We start from the raw sequence: 13472 nt of genomic DNA, 5'->3' as shown, positions 1-13472 counted from the left end.
TCGCGCTCTGATATCGGGTCCACGCTTCCTAGCGCTCTGTCTGTCTCTGTGCCTTGCACTCCTCCTGACTTCCCGCTAGTCTGCCTGTTAGTTACCCTCTCGTGTTCCTTTCCAGGTCTGCTCCGTTCCTGTCCTCGTCTGCCTGTTCCAGCTTCCCTTCCGCTACCTGTTCCAGCATCTCTCCTGGTGGTCACCTCCATCCTCGCGGCAACAGCAGTCTCCCCTGTGGTCGTCTTCATTCCCCGCCGGATCTCCAGTCCTCCCCCCGGCCTATGTCATCCTCCGGTTGTCCCCGGGTATCAGCTTCCGCGGTGATAGTCTCCCTTGGGTCTGCCCCTAACACTCCCTGTATAGGGGTGGTCCACCTGGTCACCTCGCCTAGGGGAGGTCTGTCGTCGCGGTCCTGAGGGTTCAGCTCCCAGAGGTTTTAAGCCTCACAGCATAACAGCATGGCCAATGCGTTCATTTTTATTCCATTGGTTTCTTGCTTTTGCAAGTCTTTGGGAGGTTTCCACCCCTCCCATGTGGACCATGCACATATAAAGCCATCTCACACAGCATGCCCACATCAGACATTGCCTCTCTGAACCCTGGTCATATAGGTACTGTTCACATGGTTAGGCTTTAAATACATTGGATAGGACTGCTCTGAGCGGTATACCTTGGCATTTGGTAGAGCGGCTTAGCAAACATTTTTTGCAAAAAACGTATCAGCTAAATACCCTGTTTTGTTATCATCTTTTTACTAGCACTTGCTGTTCATTGTTGGAATTTTTTTTTTTTACAGCAGAGTATTTTTTCATGTTTGTTGTACTGTGTCTCTCTGTGTTACAGTGTGTATATGAGGTCTACCTCAACTATTCTCTTACTTTACATACATATATGTATACTCCCCAGAGGTAAATGTTTTTCAGCCCTTGCACTTAGTATATATGCTTTACCAGCCTAGGAGTCCTACTCCTTAAAAATGGGAAAAAAATGATTTCTGAGTCCTCCTCTACATGTCTTCCAGGGTGTATTGCAGTCCCTCCTTCTACTTTTTGGCAGCCCTTATACTTAGTGTTAGGAATCAGGTTCCTGTGTCTGCTCTGCAGGAAACCAGACCCTTACATTCTGCGGTCTCTTGCTCATAATCTACCGCAGAGGAGATTGCCTTGCAGCAAATCTCTCCAGGGGCTAAGTCCCTCTGTCCTCCTACTGAGCATGCTCATGAGGTGGTTTCTCATTGGAGATTGGGAGTCATGTGCTCAGGTCCTGCTCCAGATCTCATTGGTCCATCTTGGAGATCTGGAAGCTTCCGGAAGGTCCCGGCTGCTATAAAAAGCTTGCATGGCCGTTCCGCCATGCGCTAGTATAGACTCTACTTGCTACTGTATGTGTGAATGGTGATGGATGTATGATTCTGGTGACTGACTCATTATGAAACCCCTTCCCTCTGATATTACGCATGTGGATAGGTAATTAGAGTTACAGTCAGCACCAGTCAGTGGCAAGCCATACGCCACAGTGCATACCGCACCGCTACACTAGCGTCCGATAGTGTGTTGCCTCACGACACTGTCATACAGCGGCAGTAGTTACCGCCGTGCTGCAGTTAGCAGCACTTACTGGCGTCCGCGGTAGCGATGCCGCACGCAAGGTAGGTCAAGTCGGACACCAACCTCTGCCTTGGGCCGTGTCCAGTGACCATATACTGTGTGTGCATGCCAGCTGAGACCTGTGAAGCTAACAGGCTCGGCGTTTATGCTTTATTTGTACTAAAGCGCCTCTGTGAGGTTAACAGAGTCCGCTCTGCACACCTCGGGTGACGTTTAACCCGAGCGCAGTATACCGCCATATAGCAAGTCTGCCATTACTCAGCAGCGGTTGTTACACCTACTGCACGGTGGACCCCGGGCGGCGAACGCACTTCCTATTATTTATATTTAGTGCGTTCCGCCGTCCCTAACATTATTCTAGCGCCAGGGTCTGGCTAGTGATGGCAGATCAGCAGCAACTCCTTCAGTGCATTCGCCAGCTAGAGGGCCGGTTGGCTACTCTTGAGAGTGTTATCGCAGCGGCGAAGTCTTCCGAGGCTGCTGTACAGGCGATCACAGAGGCGGCTTCTCGTATGTCCACGTCCTCCCACGCATCGACAGTTACCCGCCTCCCGTTGCCCGATAAATTTTCTGGCGATGGTACCTCCTGTAGGGGTTTCGTCAGCCAGTGCTCTATCCAGCTGGAGTTACTGGCTGCGCGATTCCCTACGGAGCGGGCCAAGGTGGGGTTTATTGTTTCCCTTCTGTCGGGCAAGGCGTTGGAGTGGGCTACGCCACTATGGGAGCGTGGTGACCCAGAGGTTTGGACCGCTGCTCAGTTTTTAACAGCTATTAAGCAGGTCTTCCTGGGACCACGGGTCATGCACGACACCTCTCTACAGCTACTGGCTTTGACTCAGGGATCTATCAGGATCCTGACAGCACCGGTGTACAGCCTCCTCTGAGCAGGAACTCACCCGCACTGTAGGGACCCCTGGGGACCAGGACAGCCAGAAAGTATAGGTGCACAGGACCTGAGTGATGAAGTTTTGCAAGCCGGCACGGGACCTACGGTCATGTGACTGCAAGGGGGCGGGGCTTAACGTCCTGCTTTCAGAGAAGACAGAAAACTCAGAGTCGGGCAAAACGGAGGTCATTCACAATACGGACAGCGAGGTACAGGAGGGATAAACAGACGGGAGGTCAGACAAGGCCAAAGGTCATACACAAGAGGGCGACGCGGGACAAAGGGGACGAGCAGAGAGAAGTCAGGTCACAAAAAGAGAGTCATATATGAGAGGTAGCGCAGTACAAGAGGGACAGGCAGAACTTGAAACAGGGACAGAACTGGATCAAAACCAAACAAGCAAGCAAGATATCAGGCACAAGGCACACGTACGCACAAGGTCAACTAACTCAGCCGAGGGCAGGAGTATAACTGACACCGGACCTAGGTCAAGTGAGCATTAAATAGCCGCCCTCTGCCAGGGAGAGGCGGAACAATAAACCTCCAGTCAGACCAGGATGGGCCAAAGCGATACCCCGTCCTGGATCATGACAGGATCCCTCTCGGTTAGTCAGTATGCCGTTCAATTTCGGACACTGACTTCCGAGTGGTCTGACAAAGCCCTCATCCCTGTGTTTTGGAGAGGTTTAGCTGAGCATGTTAAGGATGCTCTTTCTACCAGAGAGGTTCCTCCGCCGGGCAAGATCTTTGTCCCCCCTCGCCTTCGGCCGAAGCTCCTCGCGTGGGCACACGCGTCCAGGACGGGTGGTCACTGTGGCTACATGCAGACCACAAAACTCCTGGCAGGGTCATATTGGTGGCTTCACAGGGCTTGGGACATTAAGAAATATACTCAGGCATGCGCCTCGTGTGCTCAGGTAAGCTTCCTTAAACAGAGAGTGGAGACATTCACCGACACACCGCGGCATCACACTTCAACTTATGCTCCGGGCGGTTTTGCAGCTCCCGTTGTCTCCCATGTGTCCCTTCTTAATCCTGGCGATCTTGCCGCCTCTGATACCGTCCACGTGTCCCGGTTTTCCGTGTCACCTACCGGTACATCAGACTTGCCTTCGGACGAGTCTGAAGCCTATGCCTCTGATGGGCACAGGGTGGTGGATTGGAAGGCTCAGATAGGAGGGGGCCCTAGGAGGGGGGTAATCTTAGGAGTCAGGTTTCTGCATCTGCTCTGCAGGAATCCAGACCCTTACATTCTGCGGTCTCTTGCTCTTTATCTACCGCAGAGGAGATTGCCTTGCAGCAAATCTCTCCAGGGGCTAAGTCCCTCTGTCCTCCTACTGAGTATGCTCATGAGACGGTTTCCCATTGGAGATCGGGAGTCATGTGCTTAGGTCCTGCTCCAGATCTCATTGGTCCATCTCGGAGATCTGGAAGCTTCCGGAAGGTCCTGGCTGCTATCAAAAGCGTCGCCATGCGCTAGTATAAATGAATGGTGATGGATGTATGATTCTGGTGACTGACTCATTATGAAACCCCTTCCCTCTGATATTACGCATGTGGATAGGGAATTAGAGTTATAGTCAGCGCCAGTCAGTGGCAAGCAATACGCCACAGTGCATACCGCACCGCTACACTAGCGTCCGAGAGTGTGTTGCCTCATGACACTGTCGTACAGCGGCATTAGTTACCGCCGTGCTGCAGTTAGCAGCACTTACTGGCATCCGCGGTAGCGATGCCGCACGCACGGTAGGCCAAGTCGGACACCGACCTCTGCCTTGGGCCGTGTCCTGTGACCATATACCGTGTGTGCATGCCAGCTGAGACCTGAGAAGCTAACAGGCTCGGCGTTTATGCTTTATTTGTACTAAAGCATCTCTGTGAGTTTAACAGAGTCCACTCTGCGCACCTCAGGTGAAGTTTAACCTGAGCACAGTATATCGCCATATAGCGAGTCTGCCATTACTCAGCAGCGGTTGTTACACCTACAGCACGATGGACCCCGGGCAGCGAACGCACTTCCTATTATTTATATTTAGTGTATTCTGCCATCGCCATCCCTAACACTTAGTGCATAGGCTTTATGAGTCTAGAAAGTCCCACTACATGACAATTTTAACAGAATGTGTATGAGACCTCCTTTATTTCTAATACAGGGTGTATCAGAGTCCCTTTTCCTTCTAAATTTTAGCAGTTCTAACATTGCCTGCATAGGCTTTGTGAATTTCAGAGTCCGTTCTTTATAAAATAAATAGAATGTCTGACCATATCACACATTCCACATCCCAGATAAGGCAGCAAAATATTGAAATTACATCAACTGGGGACTACTGGAGGGTGCACTTTTATGTCCCCCTCTACTATGTCATTTACTGTAGTCCTAGATGAAAGGGAAAAATGATGAGAGATGGTCTGGTTATTAAGGCACATGAAAAAAGACTGACCGTCATTTTTAAACAGAAGACAGGTGTGTACAGATGCAAACTAAAAGTAGCCATCTCCATATATGTTCCATAAATAAAGCTGCACACTGTAGCATGAAAACATGAAATATACGAAATTTGAAATGCATTACTGCTCTAGAAAATGGAAAAAATTCAGAATACTTAGCGCATAAATTGGTCAACTCATTTGTTCCCAGTAGCCACGATAAGGCGATTCTCGTTGCTATTTTCTAGAGCAGTAATGCAATTCATATTTCATATATTTCATGTTTGCATGTTTAAGCGCCTCAGAGTGCAGCTTTATTTATTGGTTAATTTGTAGTATGATCCGTGTAGTGTGTTTTCTCAGATAGGAGCTTTGCTGTTCTGTCTGCTGAGCTGCACATATCTTAAAGGGTCCAAAGCACTATCAATGGGGGGGGGCCAACGGACTTGGACACCTCTCATCTACAAGCAAACTGTCAGGAGCAGAAGTACCAAGGGAGATAGCAAGTGCGTGGTAAGGGATGAGAGAGAAGTCAAGATCCAACCAGGAACGTGTGTGACGACATGGGGAAACAGCTGGTAGGGCCTTTTAAGGTTCCTGAAGGTGTGGTGAAAATGACCTCTGCAAAGTATATAGTGTTTCTGACTGACAACTTTCTTCCATGGTATAAAAAGCAGAAACGTGCCTTCAGGAGCAAAATCACCTTCATGCATGACAATTCACCTTCTCATGCTGCAAAGAATACCTCTGAGTCATTGGCTGCTATGGGCATAAAAGGAGATAAACACATGGTGTGGCCACCATCTTCCCCTGACCTCAACCCTTTAGAGAACCTTTGGAATATCATCAAGCAAAAGATCTATGAGGGTGGGAGGCAGTGCACATCAAACCAGCAGCTCTGGGAGGCTATTCTGACTTCATGCAAAGAAATTCAAGCAGAAATTCCAAAAACTCACAAGTTCAATGGATGCAAGAATTGTGAAGGTGATAACAAAGAAGAGTTCCTATGTTAAAGGGAATCTGTCACCCCTTTTTTCGAATATGAGCTGCCGGCACCGCCATCAGGGGCTTATCTACAGCATTCTGTAATGCTGTAGATTTGCCCCCGATGTAACCTGAAAGAGAAGAAAAAGGAGTTATATTATATTCACCGGGGGTGGTCCGGTCTTGGTCCGATGGGTGTTGCGGTCTGGCTCCTCCCATCTTCATACGAAGCCGTCCTCTTCTTTCCTTCCTGTCGTGGCGCAGGCGCACTGCTCTGCCCTGTTGAGGGCAGAACAGAGCACTGCAGTGCGCAGGCGCCGGACCACTCCCGGTGCCTGCGCACTGCAGGACTCTGCTCTGCCCTCAACAGGGCAGAGCAGTGTGCCTGCGCAGGAGTCACAACAGGAAAGAAAGAAGAGGACGGCATCGTATGAAGATGGGAGGCGCCGGACCGGACGGTGACACCCAAAGGAAAGGACTTCCCTGGTGAGTATAATCTAACTCTTTTTTCTTATCTTTCAGGCTACATCGGGGGCTTATCTACAGCATTACAGAATGCTGTAGATAAGCCCCTGATGGCAGTGCCGGCAGCTCATATTCGAAAAAAGGGGTGACAGATTCCCTTTATCATGTAACTTGGCCTGTGAGGATGTTTTGGAGTTAAATAGTTTTTTTGTTCAGTGAATGTGACCTCCTAATGCTGCAAATTCCACAAATGAGCATTTTCAGTTCTTTAAAACATATCAAATGTTTAGAAATTGTACTGTGCCTAATAATTTGGAACAGTGCATTTTGAGTTTTTATTAATTTTGAAGAATATACTGTTATCATTGGGAGGTTTCTTCAATAAAATTCGATGTATACCCTGTCGGGTGATGACTTTTATTAGACTGACTGTCATTTGCACTGACCATTTAGGAAAATCAGAGAAAAATATCATTTGAATAATAATTTGGAACATGGTGTAAAGGAATACAGGTCAGAGACACTAGCTTGGAAGCTTGCAGTATAGCTAACGCTGGCACGCAGGCTGCAGAGGACTGAAATAGTCCAGCCAGCTCCAGAACCAGGCAGAGGGGATAAACCCCCGCATGACCAGTTCAAAGAGAAGACAGCAGAAAACAAACTCTGGACTGGATCATGACACAATGTGGCTGAAGAGTGAAGTCTAGGAAGAATTCTGAAGTGGGAGAGATGCAGAGGATGACTGGGTGTGGAGCTGAAAGGACAGGTGTGAGGCAAAATGGTAGAAAATCCGATTTAGTTTTTGTAAAATTTGTAGCAAATTTATCTTCTTTAAATAAATTTGTTAATTGCTATTTACCACCTATCGAATAAAAGTAAGAATAGTAATTTTATTTCCATAGTGCCATAATAGTCTCCAGAATTTTTACAAATCACACACTGCATTAGTTGTTGAACCAGAGATGATTCGTTTCTGGTTAAGGCAAGATCCTATTGTTTGGTGCAATGTTTTTTGATCTGTCTTCTGGCCAAGTCTGGGGAAATATGGAGAATGATCCAGATAACAAGTTTTGGCATCAGTTGTGATCTTTTGAGGCTCAAAATCTCAATCTTCTGCTCCGAATACACGTGGATCCATCCTTCGTATTGTAATACATTTACAAAGTAAATAAAATGTAACAACTAAATAGAATAAATGTTCCATTAACAGGAAACTCAGTTTGTCATTATTTATTTTCACAGTCCGATTAAAAATAAAAAAACAATTTAGCAAATATATGAATATGAGTTGGGATTGTAGATATAAGCAGTGAGCAAATCTCTACTGAGTATTTTAAGGGGCTCTGAAAAGTTTGTTTGCCTGAATCTGGTGGCTTTCATGTTGAACATTGTTGGGAATTTGAGAATTCGCCCGGTCCTCCTCTACATTTACTTTTCATAACTGAAAATCCAGGGATTGTCTCACTATATATAGTGGAGCCAGTCGTCAACTAGAAGACTAAATTCCGTAGATTTTTGCTTATGAACAGACAGCAGAGAATATCTGAGGGATTAATGTTGTTGTTTTTCTGTCTTTTAATCCAGTTTTTGCCATTTGATTTTGTCAGTAAAGTTTAGTTTTTGTTTTGGTCAGACAACCTAAAAATATTCTCTAGGATAATAGAAATCAGAGGTTATTGATTAATACAATCCATTTAATTATTGTGCTATGACTTTATGCAGACTGTCATCCAATAAGGTGGATATGTCAGTTGGATATGTGACACATGGCTACAAAGTGTAATAATAATAAGAGGAGAGAATCAATTTTCAGGACTCTCGTCTGTGAAGATCTGATGTTGTGGGTTGTATTAATCAGCTAGGCAGGATAATGATGCAATTAGTTTTATTTCTTCCGTATGTCATAGAGCAACTCCAGGTAGATGGCCATAATGAGATACACCCAGTCCACAAGATCTCAACCCAGAACTGGTAGTTCCACTGCCCCCTGTACAAGGCGATACACACTGTCTGCCAACTTTTGGTTGGCTCACAGCTTTGGCATCTCCTGCCAGAATCATCTGCAGTCACAGCCTATGCTCATACAGATGATGGATTCCACGACTGTTGCACATGTATTAACCTCCACCCAGCAACAACATATAGTAGAGACCCAGCAAGTACATAAGGCCTCTTTCACACATCAGATTTTCGCCGTCAGGCGCGATCCGGCGCTTTTGACAGAAACCAGATCCGGTGAAATGCAATGCCGGATCCGGTTTGCCCCCCATTGACTTGCATTAGAGCCGGATCGAGCCGGATGGCCATTCGTTTCATCCGATTTTCGCCGGAGCCGGCAATGTGACGTGATCCGGCGTCTGGAAAAAACGGCTACTGTAACGTTTTTTGTCTCCGGCGAAAAAGCAGGACACGCCGGATCCGGCGTGTCCGGCTTTTTCATACAATGAAAGCCTATGAGCGCCGCAATGCGCCTGATCCGGCGACAGCCGGATCCGGTGGCCGGATCCGTTTTTTTTGGTCTGAGCATGCTCAGTAGCTCTGCCCACAAGACATATATAAAAGCAAGACAGTGGGACCCTCAGCCACACCCAACATGCCAGCCAAGCCAAGAACCAGGAGCAGGAGAAGGCAGCAGACATCTGCAGCAGCACCATCAGCACCACCCCAAATGGAGCAGCATGCTGAACAACGGGAGGGGAGTCCAGCAGCAGATGAGAGACGGTAATTATCAAATCCCCCATTCCTCCAAACTAGGGCTATTGAATATCAAGATATTCATTGGCCCTTTGTTTCTCTTTATTCAACAGCCGCCCAATAGATGCAGCAGCAGCAGCAGCAATGGCAGCAGCTGGAACACCACCCACAGCCATGGAGTCTGGCCACCAGGAAGACAGCACATCATCTTCTGGGAGCCCTCCCTCGCATCGTCAGCGTTTTTATTTCCAAAATCCATCATCTCTGTAATATATGTCTATTCATTGCCTTTTATTTCAAAACAGGAATCACAAGATGAAGAGGAGCTCCCAGAAGAAGAAGGAAGGGGTGGACAGACACTTGGAGTGGGCTCAAAATTGGTAAGTTTTTTGCATCAAACGCAGAAACACAACATCACACTACACACAACACATAGAAAACAATGTTCTGTAGACCACACACAGCAAACAAATGCCTACATCCAAAGACATAACATTTTTTGCTTTCTTCTCTAGTCTTCCCAATCTGGTGCTCGGCCAAGAGGTCCTCGCAGTGCCTCCCAGGGTCGTCGGCGACAGCAACGCGGCGGTCACCAGCGTGTAAGTATAAATATTTTTGCTTTGTTTTTTTGCACTTTTTATTTCATTTCTTTTGTGGAGGCTAATTATGTTATTTTTGTCTTTTTCTTTAACAGCCTTCACAGCGTGCTCCCGACTCTGATGGTGAGGATGGAGGACTCGATGTGGACCACCTCATCGATCTCGTCAGAGAAAGGGAGCCGCTCTGGAATATGGCTGACCGCCGCCATGCTGACCTTATCGTTACCCGACGACTCTGGGAGGAAATCTGTTCGCTCCTTGTGGACCGCTGGGAGGACCTCGAAGCTCGGGCCCAGATTAAAGAGCGTAAGTATATACAGTACCGGTTGCTTGATTTAAACCAGTGTTTCCCGAACTCCAGTCCTCGTGGTCCCCACGGATCATGTGTTCAGGATTTCTATTTACTTTGGAAATCCTGAAAACATGACCCCTGGGGACCATGAGGACTGGAGTTTGGGAGACACTGATGTTGTATACTAACCACTTTGTCCTTTCTCGTTTCAGGGGAGAGAATTGTGAAGCGGTGGCGGTCTGTGAGGGATCGTTTCAAGAAAGAGTTCAATAAAGAGATGTGGGCCCCGAGTGGATTTGGAGGACGCAGGAGCAAGTACAAGTACACACGAGCCCTGTCGTTCCTCCGGGAAACAATGCTCACCAGAAGGTAATTATTACACACCACATGTGACAAAAAAATGTTTAGATGTAACTTTTTTTTTTCAGCCAGGGCCATACCATGTCACTATTTTAATTGTTTTTTTTTCTCTTTATTCCACAGCACAGTGAGCAGCACTCGGGAGCCTGCACAATTGGACCCTTCTGAGGCGATCCCTGAGGAGACCGGCACCGAGGGACACTTCGACCGCCCCGATACATCTGCACCTTCCCAGCCTTCCCACACATTCGACCCATCTGTCCCATCCACCAGCACAGGAGCATCGTGGCCGCCTACATTACATGAAGCTGCTGGTGAGGAGACCGCTTTCCCTTTACCCCACCCTTCTGCCCCTGCCACCTCTAGTACACCTGCGGGTACTGGGCGGCAGCGGCAGAGGGGTCAGGAAAAGAGTTATGCGCCAGAGTTCTTGCATCTGAATGCATCTTTCCAGAACTGTCTAAAAGTCTTGTCAGAGCAAATCTCCGCAGGCTTTCAACAGATCAACTCCAGCATTCTGGAGGTGAAGACACTTCTGCAAACCATGCATTCAGAAGCAAGATCTTCGCCAAACCACACCTTTTTCAGGTCTGTTGTGGAGCGCATGGCAACACTATCTCCTACACAGCAGATGCATGTAATGCATTCGTGCCACAGTGCTCTACAGCAGGTTACCTCCCAACCTCCACCTCCCACCACTGTAGTTCCTCCACCTGCACCCCCTCCAGCCACTTTCCATCCTCCCCCTCCTATTACATCTGCACCCCCTCCAGCCACTTTCCATCCTCCCCCTCCTATTACATCTGCTCCCCCTCCAGCCACTTTCCATCCTCCCCCTCCTATTACATACCAGCAACCTCACCAGTACCAGCAACCTCCCCAGTACCAGCAACCTCCCCAGTACCAGACATCTCCCCACTTCCAGCAACCTGCCCCGTACCAAACTCCTTCCCCGTACCAAACTCCTTCCCCATACAACTTTCCATCAACATCATCTGCTCCTACAGTCCCTGCCCAACCCTCCACTCCACCGCCCACCACCTCTTCTGCCTCCCACATGTCCACCCATTCTGTAGCTTTTTCCACACCATCACCTCTAACTGTTCCTTCCCCACCACAATCCCAGTCCTCTCTCCACACTCCCATTGTCGAAGTGTCCCGCAGCCCCTCCAGCAGTATTTCCACCCCACACTACACCGAGTTATAATGTTTTTTTTGTAATAAAAATGCCCATTTGGTTGGTTTCAAACCTTTATTAAAAAAGTTTTTTTAACTTTAAAAACAGTTTACAAAAAAAAAATATTTTAAATAAAAGTTAAATTATTGTTTACACTGGTTGTCTGTCATTTCTTTCTGCGGCGAAATATGTTTAAAAAAAAGGTTAAATACAGGGTATTTAAAAGGTAAAAAGGTATTCAAAACCAGGTATATAACTGTGGGTAAATTTTAGCTTTTTGCCACAGTTGTGTTCCTGGTTGTGTTTGAAGCAAAGTATTTCACCTGAAAAGTTGTGTTTATTGTTGGTGATTTCCTAACAATGTACACAACTTTTGTTAAAAGGTGAAATACTTTGCATAAAACACAACCAGGTACACACCTGTGGCCTAAAGCTAAAAATAGAGACCATGACAAGATAGCCAACTTTGGTTGGCAAAGGTATATACTGTTGGTACAGAAGGTACACAAGTTTGGTTAGGGCACAAATCTTTCACACTCTGTCATCCTGCCAGTGTACTCTGCCTTGAGGTGACATAAAGTATAGTGCAAAATTGTCCCTCATTACTGAAACCGTCACAGAACTTCTAGTGGTAATGTCATGGTAATCTTGCAAGGTGGTTTCTTCAGAGGTGTCCTCAATGGAAATGGGTTCCTTGCAGATAACAAAATTGTGGAGTACCACGCAAGCTTTGATCACCTCGTCCACAGTTTCTGTCTTGAGGTTGATCGCAGTCAATAGGACCCGCCATTTGGCTGTCAGAATACCAAAGGTACATTCAACCATTCTTCTTGCTCTTGTGAGGTGGTAATTAAAAATGCGTTTTGGTCTTGTCAATCCTCTGCTAGAGTACGGTTTCAAAAGGTGTTCTGACAGCTGGAAGGCTTCATCCCCTACACAGACAAATGGCATAGGTGGACCAGATGTTTGCGGCAGCGGTCTAGGTGGTGGGAACTGGAAGGTGTTTCCATACAGTTTACGCCCCATGGCAGACAGTTTGAAAACTTGAGAGTCATTGGAGCGGCCATAGGCCCCAATATCAACCACAATAAATTTGTATTCCGCGTCAGCGATGGCCATGAGGACAATTGAAAAATATTTCTTGTAATTGAAATATTCCGATCCCGATCCGGCTGGCTTTACAATGCGGATATGTTTCCCGTCCACAGCGCCCAAGCAGTTGGGAAACTGACATATCTGTTGAAACTTGTCAGCAATTTCAATCCACCTCTCTGTTGTGGGCTCTGGTAAAAACTCTTCAGCTAAGGAGTCCCACAGTGCACGGCATGTGTACTTCACAATTCCAGATATGGTGGAAATCCCGAGTCTGTACTGGAAATGCAGTGACGAAAGGGATTCTCCAGTTGCAAGAAATCTGTGGGGAATTAAAAAACAATAAATTAGTTTTAAATCACAGCATTACATACCAAAACTGAGCTATAACACTTGGAGATACAAACTACCACCAACAAGATTGCAGTGAAAGTGTGCTCTGATGCGATCACATCCAATAAATGTGGCTTACCTTAAAGTCACCATCAGACGCTCTGCGGGTGAAACAGAGAAGCGGCAATAGGTGTCCGCTTTTCTTATGAGGTGTGCAATGCGCTCCACCAAGTAATCAAAATTCTCCATTTTCATCCGAACATATCCAAAAAATTTATCCGGGTTTCGTCGAAGGTCCATGCAGAGTGTAGAATAGACCCCACGCGTCATTCTCTTGGCTGTGATGGGGTGGATCCACAAACGTTGTCTACGATGCCTGATGCGCTGCTGTCTCGCTCTCTCCTTCTCCAGAACAATCACCCTCAAACGATTCGCCTCCGCTATAAAATCCGCCAAATTCTTCAAAATATTTCCAATGACAACATCCATCTTCGCCAGTAACTTGCTCTTCTCTCCAACCTGCACTTTCTCCTCTACAACCTGTCAAAGAAGGGCTGTAGGAACA

This window comes from Dendrobates tinctorius, unplaced genomic scaffold (genome assembly GCF_039654945.1).
Source record: "Dendrobates tinctorius isolate UK_male_01 unplaced genomic scaffold, ASM3965494v1 ptg000114l, whole genome shotgun sequence".
NCBI lineage: Eukaryota > Metazoa > Chordata > Amphibia > Anura > Dendrobatidae > Dendrobates > Dendrobates tinctorius.
This window is presented reverse-complemented; position numbering follows the sequence as displayed.